The following is a 21,821-nucleotide window of genomic DNA, read 5'->3' on the forward strand; positions in this document are numbered from 1 at the left end:
TTTGGAACATTTTCACTGAGAGGACGGGAAGTAGCCATTGACAACGGTGATGCCCAATGATGCACGGAAAACTTGTCTCATAACAAATTTCCTTCGGCAAGTGTACCGAATTTGTCGTCAAGTAAAAACTCACAATAGAGTGAGGTCGAATCCCACAAGGATTGATTGATCAAGCAACTTTAATTAGAGGAATGTTCTAGTTGAGCGAATCAGCCCTAACCCAATGAAATGGGTTTAGTTGTTCATAGCTCTGGAAAATGAAAACAAAGATGGAGAATACATGATGAAAACTAGAAAAGCAGAGAAAGTAAAATACAGGAAGTAGTTCTATGCTATTTTCCAACTCCTAGCAACTCCTCAAAATAATTCAAAGCTACTCCTATATATACTACTCTTCTCATCTGCTAGTTGGCTCTTCAAGTCTTGGGCCTTTGGATCTTGAGTTTGAAGCAGTTCTCTTCTTTATTTGGGCTTGGCTGTACTTGCAGAGAGAAAGTGTGAAGTGGGCAGAGATTTTAGCTCAGGACGTTAGGGTTGTTAATGTTTAGTGAAAATATGAGTTCGAGAACGTTAGTGACAATCAACTTTCTCACTAACGTTCCTAAGTAAAAGCCACGTTAACCTCAACGTTAGTGGCACAAACGTTGCCACCAACGTTACCTCTAGGTCCTTCGCACACGTTATTAGGACTTAACTTTCCCAATAACGTTGAAAAGCCCCCATTGCTCCTACGTTAGAGCCCACGTTAACTTAGTTAACGTGGCTCTTTAACGTGGGCTTGCCATCCTTCGAGAACGTTAGTGACATTCAACATTGTCACTAACGTTCCAATGTGGCCCATGTCTCACGTTAGAATCCACGTTAACTAGGTTAACGTGGCTTATAACGTGGCCATGCTTAGCCATCCCCAACGTTAGTGACAATGTTGGGTGTCACTAACGTTGTCGACCACTCTTGCCTCTTCACGTTAGCTTCCACGTTAACCAAGTTAACGTGGGAGTTAACATGGCATTGTGCACTTAGGCCAACGTTAGTGACGATGTTGAATTTCACTAATGTTTGCTTCCTTCCCGCTTTTAACGTTAGAGGCCACGTTAACTAAGTTAACATGGACTCTAACGTGGCCACTTGTGAGCATTGGCCAACGTTAGTGATAATGTTAAGTGTCACTAACGTTGGCTCAAATTCCCTTCTTCACCTTAGAGTTCACGTTAACTTAGTTAACGTGACTCTTAACGTGGGTAATGATGGCTTCGAGAGCGTCATTGGCAGTCACTTTTCTCATTAACTTTGCAAGTTACCTCTCATTCCTTGCTTCCTTTGGTCCTGAAATCAGGCAATAGAGTGCATCAATGTTCTAGTCCAAGTCATGGGTAATGCAGAATACAATTTGTTACTAAACTCATGTAAAATCCTCATGAAATCATGTAAAATGCACAATGTATGCTTGAATCAAGGTGTAAGTGAATATCTACACAAAACTAGCTTAATTCCTAAGAAAATGCATGAAACTATCCTAAAAATAGTAAAGAAAAGGTCAGTGAAACTGGCCAAAATTCCCTGGCATCACAACACCAAACTTAAAGCTTGCTTATCCCTAAGCAAGTACTGGAACAAGAGAATGATGAATGGGATACCAAGAGAAATGAGTCATTCTTGTGGAAGTCATGTCCTTGGTTTTATGGTGGTTTCATGCATAGCAACTTAGGTTCATTCCTGGCTTTCAGACCTTTATCATATCCTAGAATACTCACTATGATTGCATCCCATGAAACTTTTATTCATTGATCCTTTTGTTGTTATTTCAGGGTTTATTTGTGTTCTTAGGCTAAGTGTTCTGTAAGGGGGCAACTCTTTAAGATAAGCTTTCAGCCAACACTCCCGAACCAGTTGGTTCAAGGTGCTAGGTGTTGAGACACCCCTAAGGACTTACTCCCTCAAGTCTCTCCCCCATACATACACACCACAGGCATATAGTTTATTCATTTTCTTTTCTTGAGGCCTTGGTGTCCAGCACCTCTTTGGGTTACTAAATGTTCTGTGGTGAGGGTTACTCTTGATAGTGGACTTTCAGCTGATAATCCCAAGTTAGTTAACCCAAGTTACCAAGTGATAAGGCACCCCTAAGAACTTATTCATCCAAGTAGATCCCTCACACAAGAACACCACAGACACATGCCTCAATATTTAAAACCATTGGTGCCTAGCCTTATTGCTTAGTCTTTTTCTCTTATTCCTCAACTTTAATTGTTCTTTCCCTTTTTCTTATTAGGATCTTCTTATTTATCTAGTTTCATGGGGTGTGTCTCAAGTATAGTATTCATGACAGATAGTTATCTTCCCACCTTATGGTTAAACCAACTTAGCTAACTTATGATCACACCAAAAACTCATGAATGCACTTCCATATTATGAACTCCACTCTGGTCTTTTTAAAAACACACTCATTCTCTTTTTCATCTGATTTAAAGGGACAAACATACAAGTAAGCACGGTAAAGATGCAGTGACATAAGGACTAGATATCATAAACCTCTTCAACAAGAACTTAAAAGAAGGAATTTAGAAATGTTTAAACTGAAATGGAAGCAAGTTCTATTTCATACAAGATCTTCCTTATTTAAATCATAGAGAAAGATGGACCAAAGAAGGAACTCCACCACCTTTTACTCTTGTGGATGTCCATGCTCTCCTTCTTGATTGCTTGTGCTCCCACTTCCCTTGCCTTTTCCAAGCAGCTTCTTCCAGAAACCACCATCTTTCATCTTCTTTTTGAGTGTCTCCTTTTGCTGTTTCACTTTCCTCTCTTCTTGTTCTACAAAATCTTTTTGGACCTCATCATATGTAGGGATGGCATAGTGTAGCTGATGCATATTACTGGACATGTAGTTCAACTTTCCTTGAGTGTTGACGTTGAACTCCTCTCGATGTAGTTGTCGTCCTTCATTAAGTACAGTGAACTCATTGAATGCTTTTATCTGGGCTAGTTGTCGCTGATTGAGTTCCTGCAAATGCTTATCTTGACGTTCTTGCCTCTCGGTAACTTGGTGGATGGTTTGAGTGAGCTGGGAGTATTGTTCCTGTTGCTGCTCCATTTGTTGTTTCTTCCACTCTTCTTGTTAGCTCATCCAGTTCAATATTTGCTCTTGTCCTTCCATATGTCTCATCCCCAAATCTTTAATAGCTCTTAGAAGATGATTCATATTCAGATCGGCTGGGTAAGGATGCTCTCCCTGTTGATATTCTTCCTGATGAGACTCCTCTTGGTGAGTTCCTTCCCTTGCTTTTAGTTTCCCTATTTGTGGCCTTCTTTGTTGCTGAGCAAGTGTAGTATAGGTCATACACTGGGTTATCATTAGCCTCCCTGTGTTAACCCAGTCTGGATTACTATCCTCAAAGACCACCTTAGCCTTTGTGCACAATCGGAGAATGGTGCTGGGGTACCAAAGCCTGGCATCTGATTGAAGCTTCTCAGCTGAATCTTGAATTCCCTCAGCTATAAGTTCATGCACGTTGATTTCTCCACCTTGTACTAGGCAATGTACCATAGTTGCTCGATTAATATTTACCTCTGAATTATTTGCAGCTGGGAGAATAGACCTCCTCACGAGTTCAAACCACCCCTTGGCTTCTGGGCTAAGGTCTCCCCTCTTGATGAAACGGGGTCTCCCATCTCCATACCTCTCCCAGTCAGCTGCTATAACACAGATGTCAGTCGAGCTCATCATTGTCTTGGCTTTTACTTATCCTTGTATGATAGCTAGGCTCATCAAAGTGTGGTGATTTCAGGTGAAGAGTTCTTATTATAGCATTTAGACTGAAGTCTACCTCCTTTCCCCTTACATAGCTTTTGAAGGTTGGGGCTCTGGTTTTGTCCTCTCTGAGCACATTTGTGTAGAACTCTTTGATGAGGTTGCATTGATCTTCCCCTCTGGATTGGTGAGAAATTGCCACCCTCTTTCTTCAATCTTCTCCCGAATCTGTGGGCATTCGTCTTCATTGATTTGGAAGGCTAACTCGGGCAGTATCTTTTTGAGCTTTATCCGCTCAAATTCTCGTTCATGGAAGGCAGTCTTGAATCTCTTCTCGTCGAAGGGAATGTTCTCCGTTGGTTCCTTCCTCTTCTGCCTCTTGGAGCTTGATGATGCCATGAATGAAGTTAAAGCAAAAAGGGTGTAGTGAAGGGAAGAGGTGTGGGATTTAGAGAGTGAGAAGTTGAAGAATTGGTTGCTGGAAAGTGAAGTGCAAGGGGTATGAATTTCGAATATGGAGATGGTGTGGATTTGATTCACTTATATAGGGAAGTGATGAAGAGATGAAAGGTGTGGATTGATGGGATTAGTGTATGATGAACGGATGGGGTTTTATATGGAGTAAGCACAAGGATTCTCAACTTTATGATGGAGTTGGTTCGCTTTCCAAGTTTGTTCTTCCTCCAATGTTGCATGGCAACCATTCCCAATGCATTCCCCTTGAGGCACGTGTGTAGTGCCCTCTTCATGAAGTGGCCGAACCTTTCCCATTAAATTATCCAATCAATCTCTTTCAATGCTCCTTTCCTTTCCCTATAAAAATAAGAAAAGTAAGAATTATCACAAAAAGAAATCACTTTAAATTTTTACGGCTAAAATAATAAAGAGATGAAAAGATGAGATTGTTTATTCATAAACTCCAACTAACTAACTAACTGTGTATCCTTATATGCATTTTGGTGGCACCATGGGGTGACACCAAACTTAGTTTAGAGCACTGTGATCAAAAGTCTTGTTCAAAGCTCCAAGACTAGCATGCTCTCTATTGCATTCATGCTTTCTTGGTACGCTTTGAACACCAAACTTGTTCTTCACTATATACTGCAATATAAGGACTTCACCAAGTTTGGGTTAGAATTCATGAGTATTGACTTATTCAATAGTAAAAGCTAATAAAACATGGGTTGCCTCCCATGAAGCGCTTCTTTAGCGTCACTAGCTTGACGTTTCTCCTTCATCAGGGAGGTTGATAATGCTTCAAGTCCTCCCCTCTTGCCTTGGACTTATATCNNNNCTTCACATGCCTCTGGTGGTTTAGGTTCCTCCAGCTTCTCCTTGAGCTGTGACGATTGCTGTTTGCCTTGTTCATCATTCAGTGGGGTTTTCAGATGCGTTGGTGGTGCCTCAGTGCTTGTTTCCTCTGCCAGCATCTCATTATGATCATTGCTTAGTTCTTTATTTTCTTGGTCAGCTTCTTGGGAGAGTTTGAAGACATTGAAGCTGAGTTGTTCATCATGGATCCTCAATATTAGCTCCCCTCGCTCCACATCTATGAGTGCTCTGGCTGTAGCTAGGAATGGTCTTCCCAATATGATTGGTTGAGTGTGACTCTCTTCCATGTCCAAGATGACAAAGTCTGTTGGGAGGTAGTATTTCCCAACCTTTAACAACACATTTTCCACCACCCCTATTGCTTGTTTTTGAGTTTTGTCAGCCAGCCTGATGACCACATCTGTGGGCAATATCTCATTGATCTGCAGTCTCTTCACCAGGGCTAAGGGCATTAAGTTGATGCTTGCTCCCAAATCGCAGAGTGCTCTATCAAACATTGTTTTTCCTATGGCACAGGGGACATGAAAACTCCCTGGATCTTTTCTTTTCGTAGGCAACTGTGGTTGAATGAGGGCACTGCACCCCTTGTTCATCACTATAGTCTGGCCTCCCTTGAGTGAGCTTTTCCTAGGAAGCAGCTCCTTCATATACTTGATATATGCAGGCATTTGTTGGATAGTCTTGATGAATGGTATATTCACATGCAAAGATACAAACAAGTCAAGAAATCTTGAGTATATTCTCTTCTCCACAGCACCATTGAGCAGTTGGGGAAAAGGTGCATAGAGTCTCAACAGCTCCTGTTTTGAGATTTCTGGTTCTTGGTAATCTTTTTCCACCTCCTCTACTAAGGTATCTTCAGGTTGTTCTGACAGCCTACTTGGCTTGTCCTTAATCTCCTTATCACTTATAGTGACCATCTTGCAATCTTCCCATCTTACTTTCTTTGTTTCACCTCTCGGATTCTTCTCTGTGTCACTTGGGAATCCATCTATGGGTTTGGGAATTTGCTCAGAGAGATATCCTACTTGAGATTCCAACCTCTTGATTGTGTCTCCCTCGTTCTTGAAACTGGCTCGCACTTCCTCCTTGAACACCTTGTTGTCTTGGATATCCTTGCATATGCCTTCAAGTAGATTTTCAATCCTTGAGATTCTTTCATCAAGTGATGATAAGTCAGGCTGAGGAGGTTTGTTCTGGCCTTGATATGAATGTGGAGAGGTGTTGTTATTGGGATGTTGATATGGTCTAGATGTGAAATTGTTTGGATTTGGGCGTCTTTGATCCAGGCTTTAGTCTTGTTGATTTCCCCACCCAAAGTTTGGGTGATTCCTCCATCCAGGGTTGTAATTCTTGGAGTAAGGATCATGGTTCTGCCTAGGTGAATTCCCAATATAGTTGGCTTGCTCCTGACTACCTCTGCTTCTTCATTCACTCCTTCTTGCGTTGTTGATGAAGTGGAGATTGCTGCCACTTAGTTCCTCTCCATCTTCTTGGTGAGGTCAGCCAGCTGTTGGGTAATGAACTTGTTTTGGGCCAACAGAGCATCTACATTGTTTAGCTCCATTACTCCTCTTGTGTTCCCTCTTTCGGAAGCATAGAAGTAGTCGTTCTCTGCTACTGTTTCAATGACATCTATAGCCTCCTCAATGGTTTTCTTCTTGTTCAAGGATCCTCCTGATGAATGGTCTACGGCCTTCTTTGACTCATAAGAGAGCCCTTCATAGAAAATGTGCAGCTGCACCCATTCGTTGAACATGTCAGGTGGACATCTCCTTGTTAGGTCTTTAAACCTCTCCCATGCTTCATATAGAGTCTCACCATCTTGTTGCCTGAAAGTTTGGACCTCAGCTCTCAGCCTATTGATTCGTTGAGGAGGGTAAAATCTTGCTAAGAATTTGTTCAAACGTCTTCCCAAGTTGTCAAGCTTTCCCTTGGGAAAGATTCCAGCCACTTGGCTGCCTTATCCCTGAGTGAGAATGGAAATAAAAGCAGTCTATAGGTGTCAGGATGAACACCATTAGACTTCACTGTGTCACATATTCTCAGGAAGGTGGTTAAATGTTGATTTGGGTCCTCTTGGACACTTCCTCCGAACGAACAGTTGTTCTGCACATGGGTGATGAGCTGTGGCTTCAGTTCAAAATTGTTGGCATGGATGGTTGGCTTTTGAATGCTACTTCCACAGTTTCCTGGGTTTGGATTGATATAAGAGCCTAAAACTCTTCTATCCTCCCCAGTATGATTTGCTCAACCTCTTCCGCCATGGTTGTGAGCCTCTTCTTCATGATGGTTTTCCATGTTTTCTTCCATGTTTGGTTCAAAGTATTCCTCAAAGTGTTCCTCCTATTCTTCAGCACCAACTATACGTTTGTCTCTTGTCTCCCTCCTTAGTCTAAGGAAGGTTCTCTCAGGTTCAGAATCAAAGGAAGTTGAAGCCCCGCTTCTTTTCCCTGTCATACAACCAACAAGTACAAGCAAAGAGAATAGGTGCAGAAAGTATATCTGTCATAATTACTGTTAGTGTGAGTGATGCAATATATCAAACAGTTAGTGGGTTAGTGAGATAAAATATAAATAACAGAAAAAAAAAGTAGGGGGAAGGGAAGAAATTAACTAAAACAGGAAGTAAATAACTCAAACAGAAATTTAAATCAAACAAAAATAAAATGCTCAATCTAGTTATCCTCCAATCTAATCATTGTCGATGCACAATCAATCCCCGGCAACGGCGCCATAAACTTGATGCACGGAAAACTTGTCTCATAACAAATTTCCTTCGGTAAGTGTACCGAATTTGTCGTCAAGTAAAAGCTCACAATAGAGTGAGGTCGAATCCCACAAGGATTGATTGATCAAGCAACTTTAATTAGAGGAATGTTCTAGTTGAGCGAATCAGAAATTGAGTTGAGAATTGCAGAAAGTTAAATGTGGGAAAGTAAATGACAGAAAGTAAATTGCAGAATCTTAAATGGGAATGGGGGAATTGCTCATAAATGTAAATGACAGAAATTAAAGAGAATGGGTAAGATCAGAAATGGGGAGTTCATTTGGCTTAGGAGATATTGCATTCTCCGGATCAATCTCATTTACATCTCTTCCTCAATCAATGCACTCATTGATCTCCTTAGCAATCTTAAGTGATCGAATTACAATTCCTTGTAATTCAATCTCTCAAATCTTGATCAATAGCCAATTCAAGTTAACGTGACTCATAGTGGCTTGTGTGGCTCCTTTCAACGTTAGTGACAATGTTGAGTGTCACTAACATTAGCCATCACCTTCTTCTCTCACGTTAGCCTCCACGTTAACTAAGTTAACATGGAAGTTAACGTGGCTCCTTGGGGTTGTGTGGTTGCTTCCAACGTTAGTGACAATGTTGGGTGTCACTAACGTTGTCGACCACTCTTGCCTCTTCACGTTAGCTTCCACGTTAACCAAGTTAACGTGGGAGTTAACGTGGCATTGTGCACTTAGGCCAACGTTAGTGACAATGTTGAATGTCACTAACGTTTGCTTCTTTTCCCCCTTTTAACGTTAGAGGCCACGTTAACTAAGTTAACATGGACTCTAACGTGGCAACTTGTGAGCATTGGCCAACATTAGTGATAATGTTAAGTGTCACTAACGTTGGCTCAAATTCCCTTCTTCACATTAGAGTTCACGTTAACTTAGTTAACGTGACTCTTAACGTGGGTAATGATGGCTTCGAGAGCGTCATTGGCAGTCACTTTTCTCATTAACTTTGCAACTTACCTCCCATTCCTTGCTTCCTTTGGTCCTGAAATCAGGCAATAGAGTGCATCAAAGTTCTAGTCCAAGTCATGGGTAATGCAGAATACAATTTGTCACTATACTCATGCAAAATTCTCATGAAATCATGTAAAATGCACAATGTATGCTTGAATCAAGGTGTAAGTGAATATCTACCCAAAACTAGCTTATTTCCTAAGAAAATGCATGAAACCATCCTAAAAACAGTAAAGAAAAGGTCAGTAAAACTGGCCAAAATGCCCTGGCATCACCCAACATAAAGCTTGCCATGGAAAGGAGTATGAATGATTGGAAGAAGGCAATAGGAAAGCAGAAGTTTAGGAGGAACAAAGCATCTTCATACGCTTATCTGAAATTCCTATCAATGAATTACATAAGTATCTCTATCTTTATTTTATGTTTTATTCATCTTTTAATTATCAATTCTCCATAACCATTTGAATCTGCCTGACTGAGATTTACAAGGTGACCATAGTTTTCTTCAAGCCAACAATCTCCATGGGATCGACCCTTACTCACGTAAGGTTTATTACTTGGACGACCCAGTGCACTTGCTGGTTAGTTGTGCAGAGTTGTGATAAAGAGTTGAGATTACACTTGTGCGTGCCAAGTTGTTGGCGCCATTGATGATCACAATTTTGTGCACCAAGTTTTAAGAATGAATTCTAGAGTTTCATGATGATTTTTTGAAGTCTGGCTGGTTGTGAAACCATGTCTAAAATTTTGGACCAAGGTTTCAACTTATCATCACAAGAGCTTGTTGATTTCTATCAATTTTGCTGTTGAAAGTAATGATCAGCTAAAGCTTGGCTGGCCATAGGCCATGTCTAGTGTTTTGGACCGAAGCTTTCACTGAAAGCTTGGCCGGCTAGTAAGCCATGTCTAATTCCTGGACCGGAGTTTTAGACTAACATTGCATGATTCCTGGAATTCTCATTAAAAATTTTTGAATCTCTTTATTTTCTTTTCCATATAATTTTTGAAAAATCACAAAAAAACTTATAAAATTTATAAAATCAAAAATATTTTATGTTTCTTGTCTGAGTCTAGTGTCTAATCTTAATTTTGGTGTCAATTGCATTCTTCTTGCATTTTTCGAATATATGCATTATGTTCTTTATTGATCTTCAAGTTGTTCTTGATGATTTCAGTGCTCTGATCTTTAATTTCTCTTATTTTGTGTCTTTTGTTGTTTCCTACATGCATTTTTAAATTGTTATAATCCTTAATATACAAACTTCTGAGTTTGGTGTCTTGCATGCATTGTTTATTTGATCTTAGTTACATTTTTTATTGTTTCTCATCATTAAAAATTCAAAAAAAAATTAAAAATTGTGTTTTTTCAAGTCAATAACACAGAGAATTGAAGATTCAGAACATTCAGCAAAGGAATTACACAGAAAAGGCTAGGCATTCAAAACGCCCAGTGAAGAAGGAAAACTGGCGTTTAAACGCCAGCCAGGGTACCTGGCTGGGCGTTAAACGCCCAAAAAGGTAGCATTTTGGGCGTTAAACGCCAGAATGGATGCCATTCTGGGCGTTTAATGCCAGGAGGACACTAGAGGGAAGATTTTGTTTTTAATTCAAATCTTTTTCAAATATTCATAATTTTTCAAAATCAAATCTTTTTCAGATCATATCTTTTCAATCATATCTTTTCAAAATCAATTTCTTTTCAATTTTTTTTATTTATTACTATTTTCGAAAATCTTTGCTACAATTAATGATTTAATTCAAAATTTTCAAGTTATTTCTTACCTATTAAGAAATGATCAAAAATTTTAATTCTAGAATCATATCTTTTAACTTCTTGTTGGTCAAGTAATCAACTTTAATTTTAAAAAATTTCCTCTTTTAAATTTGATTCTTAATCATATCTTCTCAACCATGTCTTTTCAATCACATCTTTTTCAAAATTAAGTTTCAATCATATCTTTTTTATTTCTAATTTCAAAATCTTTTCCAAAACTCACTTAATTTCTTTCCCAATCTTAGTTTTCGAAAATCATTTACCAAATTTTCAAAATTTCTTTCAATTATTTCAAAATCTTTTACTTTAATTTCGAAAATTCTTCCCTTCTTCCCACATCCTTCTATTTATGGACTAACACTCCTCCTCAATGTACAATTCGAACTCTATCCCTCTTGATAAGTTCGAATTCTTTCTTCTCTACCTTCTCCTTCTATTCTTCTTTACCTCTGACAACTCAAGGAATCTTTATACTGTGACATAGAGGATTCCATATTTTCTTCTTCTCTCTTTTCATATGAGCAGGAGCAAGGACAAAGACATTCTTGTTGAGGCTGATCCTGAACCTGAAAGGACCTTGAAGAGAAAGCTAAGAGAAGCTAAAGTACAACTCTCTGTAGAGGACCTAACAAAGCTTTTCAAACAAGAAGAAGCCATGGCAGCCGAAAACAACAACAATGCCAACAATGCAAGGAAGGTGCTTGGTGACTTTACTGCACCTACTCCTGACTTCTATGGGAGAAGCATCTCAATCCCTGCCATTGGAGCAAACAACTTTGAGCTTAAGCCTCAATTAGTTTCTCTAATGCAACATAATTGCAAGTTTCATGGACTTCCATTGGAAGATCCTCATCAGTTCTTAGCTGAATTCTTGCAAATCTGTGACACTGTCAAGACCAATGGGGTTGATCCCGAGATCTACAAGCTTATGCTTTTTCCCTTTGCTGTAAGAGACAGAGCTAGAACATGGTTGGATTCACAATCTAAAGAAAGCCTGAACTCTTGGGAAAAGCTAGTCAATGCCTTCTTGGCAAAATTCTTTCCACCTCAAAAATTGAGCAAGCTTAGAGTGGAAGTCCAAACCTTCAGACAGAAGGAAGGTGAATTCCTCTATGAAGCCTGGGAAAGATACAAGCAATTGATTAGAAGGTGTCCTTCTGACATGCTTTCAGAATGGAGCATCATATGTATTTTCTATGATGGTCTATCTGAACTGTCCAAGATGTCATTGGACAGCTCTGCTGGAGGATCTCTTCATTGAAATGGTTGTAAATAACTAATTTATGTATACTTCTGAAAGGAATCCTGTGAATAATGGGACAAACCAGAAGAAAGGAGTTCTTGAGATTGCTACTCTGAAGGCCATATTGGCTCAGAACAAAATATTGACTCAACAAGTCAATATGATTTCTCAAAGTCTGTCTGGAATGCAAGCAGCAACAGGCAGTACCAAAGAAGCTTCATCTGAAGAAGAAGCTTATGATCCTGAGAACCCAGGAATGGAAGAAGTGAATTACATGGGGAATACTATGGAAACACCTATAATCCTTCATGGAGAAATCATCCAAACCTCTCATGGAAGGATCAACAGAGGCCTCAACAAGGCTTCAACAACAATAATGCTGGAAGAAATAGGTTTAGCAATGGCAAACCTTTTCCATCATCTTCTCGGTAACAAATAGAGAATTCTAAGCAGAACCACTCTGAATTAGCAACTGTAGTCTCTGATTTAATTAAAACCACTCAAAGTTTTATGACTGAAACAAGGCCATCCATTAGAGATTTAGAGGAACAAGTGGGTCAGCTAAGTAAGAAAGTTACTGAACTCCCTCCTAGTACTCTTCCAAGCAATACAGAAGAGAATCCAAAAGGAGAGTGCAAGGCTATCAACATAACCCACACGGCCAAACCTGGAGAGGAGGAAGAGGCAGTGATTTCCACTGAGGAAGACCTAAATGGACGTCCACTGGCCTCCAAGGAGTTCCCTAATGAGGAACCATGGGAATCTGAGGCTCACACTGAGACCATAGAGATTCCATTGAATTTACTTTTGCCATTCATGAGCTCTGATGAGTATTCTTCCTCTGAAGAGGATGAAGATGTTACTGAAGAGCAAGTTGCTAAGTACCTTGGTGCAATCATGAAGTTAAATGCCAAGTTATTTGGTAATGAGACTTGGGAGGATGGACCCCCTTTGCTCACCAAAGAACTGGATGACTTGACTAGGCAGAGATTACCTCAAAAGAGACAGGATCCTGGAAAGTTCTCAATACCTTGTACCATAGGCACCATGACCCTTGAGAAAGCTCTGTGTGACCTAGGGTCAAGCATAAACCTCATGCCTCTCTCTGTAATGGAGAAGCTAGGAATCCTTGAGGTACAAGCTGCAAGAATCTCACTAGAGATGGCAGACAATTCAAGAAAACAGGCTTTTAGACTTGTAGAGGATGTCTTGGTAAAGGTTGAAGGCCACTACATCCCTGCTGATTTCATAATCCTAGACACTGGGAAGTGTATGGATGAATCCATCATCCTTGGCAGACCTTTCCTAGCCAGAGCAAGAGCTGTGATTGATGTTGACAAAGGAGAATTGGTCCTTCAAGTGAATGAGGACTCCCTTGTGTTTAAAGCTCAAGGATCTCCCTCTGTAACTATGGAGAGGAACCATGAAAAGCTTCTCTCAATGCAGAGTCAAACAAAATCCCCATATTCAAACTCTAAGTTTGGTGTCGGGAGGCCACAACTAAACTCTAAGTTTGGTGTTGAGAGACCATCATCATGCTCTGAGTATCTGTGAGGCTCCATGAGAGCCCACTGTCAAGCTATTGACATTAAAGAAGCGCTTGTTAGGAGGCAACCCAATTTTACTTATCTATGTTAAATTTCTATTTTACATTATTATTATATGTTTTCTATAGGTTGATGATCATGTGAAGTCACAAAAACAATTGAAAAAGCAAAAACAAACTGAAAAACAGAATGAAAAATAGCACACCCTGGAGGAGAAGCCTACTGCCGTTTAAACGCCAGTAAGGGTAGCAGAATGGGCGTTAAACGCCCAGTCTGGCACCATTCTGGGCGTTTAACGCCAGAAATGGGCACCAGACTGGCGTTTAACGCCAGAAATGGGCACCAGACTGGCATTTAACGCCAGAAAAGGGCAAGAAGCTGGCGTTAAACGCCAGAAATGGGCAGCAACCTGGCGTTTAACGCCAGGATTGGCAGCAAAGGGCATTTTGCACGCCTAATTGGTGCAGGGATGAGAAATCCTTGACACCTCAAGATCTGTGGACCCCACAGGATCTCCACCAACCTCAACTCACTCTCTCTTTTCTTCACACCTTTTCATAATACTCTTCCCCAAATACCCTTCACCAATCAACTCAATACCTCTTCCCAAAAACCCCTCACCTATCAAATACTACCATCTTCTCCATAAACCCTTCACCAATCCACATTCATCCATAATAAACCCCTCCTACCTCACCATTCAAATTCAAACCACTTTCCCTCCCAAACCCACCCATACATGGCCGAACCTTACCCTCTCCCCACTCCTATATAAACCCACCTTCACCCCTTCATTTTCACACATCTTAAACACTACTTCTCCCCCTTGGCCGAAACACTAACCCCCCCTCCATCTCCTCTATTTCTTCTTCCTCTACTCTCTATATTCTTCTTTTGCTCGAGGACGAGCAAACCTTCTAAGTTTGGTGTGGTAAAAGTATTGCTTTTTGTTTTTCTATAACCATTTATGGCACCAAAGGCCGGAGAAACCTCTAAAAAGAGGAAAGGGAAGGCAAAAGCTTCCGCCTCTGAGTCATGGGAAATAGAGAGACTTATCTCAAGGGTGCATCAAGACCACTTCTATGAAGTTGTGGCCAAGAAGAAAGTGATTCCCGAGGTCCCTTTCAAGCTCAAAAAGGGTGAACATCCAGAGATCCGACATGAGATTCGAAGAAGAGGTTGGAAAGTTCTCACCAACCCCATTCAACAAGTCGGAATCTTAATGGTTCAAGAGTTCTATGCCAATGCATGGATCACCAAGAACCATGATCAAAGTGTGAACCCGGATCCAAAGAATTGGCTTACAATGGTTCGGGGGAAATACTTAGATTTCAGTCCGGAAAATGTAAGGTTGGCATTCAACTTGCCAACGATGCAAGGAGATGCACACCCCTACACTAGAAGGGTCAACTTTGATCAAAGGTTAGACCAAGTCCTCATAGACATTTGTGAAGAGGGTGCTCAATGGAACAGAGATTCAAAAGGGAAGCCGGTTCAACTAAGAAGGCATGACCTCAAGCCCGTGGCTAGGGGCTGGTTGGAGTTCATCCAACGCTCAATCATTCCCACTAGCAACCGGTCTGAAGTTACTATAGACCGGGCTATCATGATCCATAGCATCATGATTGGATAGGAAGTAGAAGTTCATGAGGTTATATCTCTAGAACTTTACAAGGTGGCAGACAAGTCTTCTACTTTGGCAAGGTCAGCCTTCCCTCATCTCATTTGTCACCTCTGCAATTCAGTTGGAATTGACATAGAGGAAGACATCCTCATTAATGAGGACAAGCCCATTACTAAGAAAAGGATGGAGCAAACAAGAGATCCCACTCATGGACAAGAGCATGAGGAAATTCCTCATCATGAAATTCTTGAGATACCTCAAGGGATGCATTTTCCTCCACAAAACTATTGGGAGCAAATTAACACCTCCCTAGGAGAATTAAGTTCCAATATGGGAAAACTAAGGGTGGAGCACCCAGAGCATTCCAACCTCCTCCATGAAATTAGAGAAGACCAAAGAGTCATGAGAGAGGAGCAACAAAGGCAAGGAAGAGACATTGAAGAGCTCAAGCACTCCATAAGATCTTCAAGAGGAAGAACTAGCCGCCATCACTAAGGTGGACCCGTTCTTTAATCTCCTTGTTCTTTATTTTCTGTTTTTCAAATTTTTATGCTTTATGTTTATCTATGTTTGTGTCTTTATTACATGATCACTAGTGTCTAAGTGTCTATGCCTTAAAGCTATGAATATGAATCCATCACCTTTCTTAAATGAAAAATGTTTTTAATTGCAAAAAGAAAAAGAAGTACATGAATTTCGAATTTTAAAATAGATTAATTATTTTGATGTGGTGGCAATACTTTTTGTTCTTCTAAATGAATGCTTGAACAGTGCATATTTTTGAATTTGTTGTTCATGAATGTTAAAACTGTTGGCTCTTGAAAGAATGATGGAAAAGGAGAAATGTTATTTGATAATCTGAAAAATCATAAAATTGATTCTTGAAGCAAGAAAAAGCAGTGAAAAGCTTGCAGAAAAAAATATATATGCGAAAAAAAAGAGAAAAAGAAAGAAAAAGAAAAAGCAAGCAGAAAAAGCCAATAGCCTTTTAAACCAAAAGGCAAGGGTGAAATAAAAAAAAAAAAGATCCAAGCCTTTGAGCATCAGTGGAAAGGAGGGCCCACAGGAATAAAATCCTGGCCTAAGCGGATAAACCAAGCTGTCCCTAACCATGTGCTTGTGGCGTGAAGGTGTTAAGTGAAAACTTGAGACTGAGCGGTTAAAGTCGTGGTCCAAAAGCAAAAAGAGTGTGCTTAAGAGTCTGTGGCATTTATGTATCCGGTGGTATTACTAGAAAACAAAATGTTTAGGGTCACGGCCAAGACTCATAAAGTAGCTGTGTTCAAGAATTAACATACTGAACTAGGAGAATCAATAACACCATCTGAATTCTGAGCTCCTATAGATGCCAATCATTCTGAACTTCAAAAGGATAAAGTGAGATGCCAAAACTGTTCAGAAGCAAAAAGCTAATAGCCCCGCTCATCTAATTAAAAATGATCTTCATAGATGTTTTTGGAATTCATTGTATATCCTATTCTTTCTATCCTATTTGATTTTCAGTTGCTTGGGGACAAGAAACAATTTAAGTTTGGTGTTGTGATGAGCGGATAATTTATACGCTTTTTGGCATTGTTTTTAGTATGCTTTTAGTATATTTTACCTACTTTTTATTATGTTTTTATTAGTTTTTAAATAAAAATCATATTTCTGGACTTTACTATGAGTTTCTGTATTTTTCTGTGATTTCAGGTATTTTCTGGCTGAAATTGAGAGACCTGAGCAAAAATTTGATTTAGAGGCTGAAAAAGGACTGCAGATGCTGTTGGATTCTGATCTCCCTGCACTCGAAGTAGATTTTCTGGAGCTACAAAAGCCTAATTGGCGCGCTCTCAATTGCGTTGGAAAGTAGACATCCTGGGCTTTCCAGCAATATATAATACTCTATACTTTGCCTGAGATTTGATGGCCCAAACCGGCGTTTCAAGTCAGCATAGAAATTCTGGCGTCAAAACGCCAGAACTGGCATAAAAGCTGGAGTTAAACGCCCAAACTGGCACAAAAGCTGGCGTTTAACTCCAAGAAAAGTCTCTACACGTGAAAGTTTCAATGCTCAGCCCAAGCACACACCAAGTGGGCCTGGAAGCGGATTCTGCATCATTTACTCATTTCTGTAAACCCTAGGTTACTAGTTTTCTACAAATAGGACCTTTTACTATTGTATTTTCATCTACCTTTGGACGTGTAGTCCTTAGACCTTTGAGGCTGGCCATTCGGCCATGCTTAGACTATTTTCACTTATGTATTTTCCATGGTGGAGTTTCTACACACCATAGATTAAGGTGTGGAGCTCTGCTATTCTTCATGAATTAATGCAATTACTACTGTTTTCTATTCAATTCACGCCTACTTCTTCTCCAAGATATACTCTCATACTTAATTCAGTTAAGTCAGAATGAACGGGTGACCCGTGACAATCACCCAATCTTTGTTACTCGCTTAGCCAAGGTCGCGTGCTTGACAACCACAAAGCGATCTACATGATGTTCGACGTAATCATTGGACGACAGCTGGAGTATAGTCTCTTGGGTTTCTAATCTAAGATTAGAACCTTCGTGGTATAGGCTAGAATAATTGGCGGTCATTCCTGAGATCCGAAAAGTCTAAACCTTGTCTGTCGTATTTCGAGTAGGATCTGGAAAGGGATGACTGTGAAGAGCTTCAAACTCGCGAGTGTTGGGCTAGTGACAGACGCAAAAGGATCAATGGATCCTATTCCAACATGATCAAGAACCGACAGATGATTAGCCGTGCAGTGACAGCGCATTTGGAACATTTTCACTGAGAGGACGGGAAGTAGCCATTGACAACGGTGATGCCCAACATAAAGCTTGCCATGGAAAGGAGTATGAATGATTGGAAGAAGGCAATAGGAAAGCAGAAGTTTAGGAGGAACAAAGCATCTTCATACGCTTATCTGAAATTCCTACCAATGAATTACATAACTATCTCTATCTTTATTTTATGTTTTATTCATCTTTTAATTATCAATTCTCCATAACCATTTGAATCTGCCTAACTGAGATTTACAAGGTGACCATAGTTTGCTTCAAGCCGAGAATCTCCGTGGGATCGACCCTTACTCACGTAAGGTTTATTACTTGGACGACCCAGTGCACTTGCTGGTTAGTTGTGCGGAGTTGTGATAAAGAGTTGAGATTACAATTGTGCGTACCAAGTTGTTGGTGCCATTGATGATCACAATTTCGTGCACCAGTGTCCAGACACAAATAATTTTCATCTTCCTTATGGGATGATGGGTCCGACCCTAATAAAAATCTCAGCTCTGACTGGTTTATCTCCCGACGGAGATGATGTCTACTGGACAACCCCATGTCTTGAAGATATCTATGACATTAATTTCGACTAGACTGCTGTGTTGGGCTTCATTCAAAATAACATGGGTTTTGAAAGTGACCTTGAGACAGATAGCAAACATGTAGCATTCCTCCTCTTGTGGCTTAATGCTTTTGCCTTTTGCCCAAAATCAATCCAAATCTAGAAAAGCAATTACCTTTCGTTAGCTATGATGCTTCATCATAGAAAATACATCAATCTTCTTTCTCTTATCTTGGGTCAATTGTATGAGACTCTTTCTTTGGTAGTTAGTAAAATTCAACGAGGGGACTCATCGATCAATCCATTTGGTCCCCTCTAGGTTGCCAATCTATGGATCAAGTCTGTGTTTGATCCTTAATTTACTGCCCCTTCTGAATCCCCAAAAAATCTACTTGAAGATATTCAACTTTCTTCTCTTACTTGGTCAAAAACTAAGGATATGTCCTCCATGGATGCTTTTTGCTACTTCATTAAACTCCTTTTTAATGTTAGAAACAATGATGGCTCAACCTATCATCCGAACCCTCTAGCCTGTCAAAAAAGTAAGATAGGCTACCTTAATTCTCTTACAAGTCTCTTGATGAACTGTGGGCGAAAACCCTTACTCCTTAAGTTCTTCCCGTAGGGCTTACTCGTGAGTCGACCATGGCTCTCAAAAAGAAACTCGTCACATATTTTCCACAGTATGTGTCGATGCAATTTGGCCTTGCACAATCACTACCTTCCCTACTTTCTCTTGACGCTGGAGCTCAGATGATTCATTAAGAAGTGTTAGATTTAGAAGAATTCGACCAAATTTTGGACATGAATCATTAAAGAGTAACTACCCAATACCAAAGATTTGATCTCAAATTATGCTTCTTCTTTACCCCTGATTTTCACAAATGGTGGTCGAACTATTATGCCTCTCATTTCCCTTCAGTCAAGCAAGCTCTTTCTAATTTGGTTTTTCCTCCTGCACAGACTGCTGCTGCATCAAAGAAAACCAAAGGTGAGCACATCAAAGAAATTTTTTCCTTTGACAAATATTATAAGGTAAAATAGCATTTTCGGAACGTAACGTATGTTTTCATCGAGGCCAAAAAGGTATGGGAAAAGAAAAAGGAAGCACACTTCTATAGATGTCTCGATCGTTATTTTAAAGCCTTAAGTCGAGACCTCTTTGTGCAAAAAAAAGAATTTTATGACAACATTTAAATTTTCTCCTTTCCCCAATGCCCTTTTGGCCTTGCTGATCAACTACCTGCCCTTTTAAAGCAGGCTTAGGAGTAGATTATTGAGGGTGCTTAAAGAATGGGGGAAGATGGTGAGAAATTTGGACATGAGAGAAACCGAGTATATAAGGCTGCTTCAAAGAAGTAAAGTTGGAGTTGATGATTTTGAGCAATTAATAGTAATTGGCAAAGGTGCTCTTGGTGAGGTACATAATAAATATTTTAGATCATGTTATATTAGATAGTGCTAAACTGAAGCATCTTTAAGGCATTCTAATTGGTAAAATTCATTTGCAGGTGATGAATTTGATAGGTGATGTAAAAGGAAAGGTAGTCGTCATGGTCGATGACATGATTGATATAGCTGGTGAGTTTGTGTCGAACTTGTTTGGCAACTGCAATAATTTTTTGTTGCATATTAAAGATAAAAATAGTTACTTGTCTAATTCTGTACCTAACCACTTAAATTATATTCCTTTATTATAATTATTTTCAAGAGCTTGATATGACACTACAACATTTTCAGGTTAAAGCAACATTTAAAAAGTGTTGCCTAAAGGTTGACAAAAGGTTGCTTTTGATATATGGCAACACTTTTGGACCTAAGGCAATATTTTTGGACGGCGTCGCAGATGCAGCCGTTGCCTTAGATCAAGGCAACACTTTTTTGCTTCAAAACCAATGCTTTTGAGAGTAACAATTGGTAAGTGTTGCCTTTGGTTGAAAAACAACAACACTTCAAAAGTATGTTTGAGACAACACTTTGCCTATTTTGGCCACTACTAAAAAATGTTGCCTATTTACAATAAAATGCAACCCTTTTATGTGTTGCTTATAAGTTTGAATTTGCAATACTTTAAAGCGGTTCCTATTAGTTTTGAATATGCAACCTTTTAAAGCATTGTCTTTTCTTTTGGATATGCAACCTAAACAAGTGTTGTCTTTTCTTTTGGATATGCAACATATACAAGTGTTGCTTTTTCTTTGGATATGTAACCATACAAGTGTTGTCTAATATTCAAAATATGCAACTAATAGAAGGGTTACTTTTTTGGTAAAAATAAAAATAAAAATTTACAATAAAATTTTTTGTTCATACATGTGTAATTATTTTAATTAATAAATAAATTTGTGCACAATAGAAAAAATTTATAAAAAAGACAAAATAACTAATAATAAAGTTCTAATTAAAATAGATATTAAAAAGTTCAATTAGTATTTCAAATGCATGTTCATCAATAATTCTAAACAAAATAATAAAATTCTTGTCTAACAATAATTGTCATAATAAAATAGTAATTAATATTTATAAAAAAGATGTCAATCTACTTGCATATTTTATATCCATGCTTGACTTGTCCCATATGCTAAATCTACAAATAATACACAACAAAAAATAAGCAACTTATCGTTAAAACTGAAAAATTATAATAAAAATTTCTTTATGATATTAAATACTATAGATATAAAAGCAATAAATAGGTCTAAAAAACTCCTTCTAATGTGGCCAAAGTATAGGACGTTGGGATTCCGTTGAAACAAAAAAGATATATTCAGAGACACAATCAATGCAAAAAATGAAAGCTTAGTTAATGTCATGAGGTCACAGTCCAAAATTTAATCAATTTAGCAACAAATTCCACATCTAGCTACATATATATGTTCATTAAGATCTAACAAACATATACTAAAAAGTCTTCTCATTAATGATTTTATTAAATTTAATTCATCTTAAGTAAAGTTAAACGCCTTGAATTTTAGCTCAAGCATTTTGGATCTACCTTCAAACAAAGGATTCTTTCTTCTGATGGACACACATAATGGCATTGAGACTCATATAGAGTAGTAGTAAAAATAGCACTAACCTGTTGCCAAAAAAAGCAAGCAACTTAGTGACGATGGCTTCCTCTTCAATAGAGATGTTTCCTCTTTTGAGATCAGCTCTCAAATAGTTGATCCATCTCAATCTGCAACTCTTGCCACATCTTAGTAACCATTCATGATGAAGAAGAAGAAGAAGAAGAAGAATAAGAGGCTGATAATGAAAGAAATGAAAAGAATAATAGAGATGGAAGCATGCATATATACCAGCATTCTTAGGCAAAGCCCTCCAAGAACCTTCTCCATTGGCTTGAATGTAGTTGATCAAGATTTGATCCTCCTCTTGTGTCCAGCGGCCTTTCTTGAGTCCCACCTTGTCACAACAGGGAGCCCTTCCTATCTTTCTAGCTATGCCTCCTGCAACTA

General features: G+C 39.1%; 1 long non-coding RNA gene across 1 annotated transcript; it reads right to left on the reverse strand.

The window, feature by feature from the left end:
• LOC110267008 lies at positions 3,306–21,569 on the reverse strand. The gene is made up of 4 exons (XR_002354291.1): positions 21,440–21,569; positions 17,457–17,459; positions 8,199–8,209; positions 3,306–3,316 (listed from the first exon to the last, which is right to left on the reverse strand). It is a non-coding gene; the product is annotated as an uncharacterized LOC110267008 (long non-coding RNA).

This window comes from Arachis ipaensis, chromosome B09, assembly GCF_000816755.2.
Source record: "Arachis ipaensis cultivar K30076 chromosome B09, Araip1.1, whole genome shotgun sequence".
NCBI lineage: Eukaryota > Viridiplantae > Streptophyta > Magnoliopsida > Fabales > Fabaceae > Arachis > Arachis ipaensis.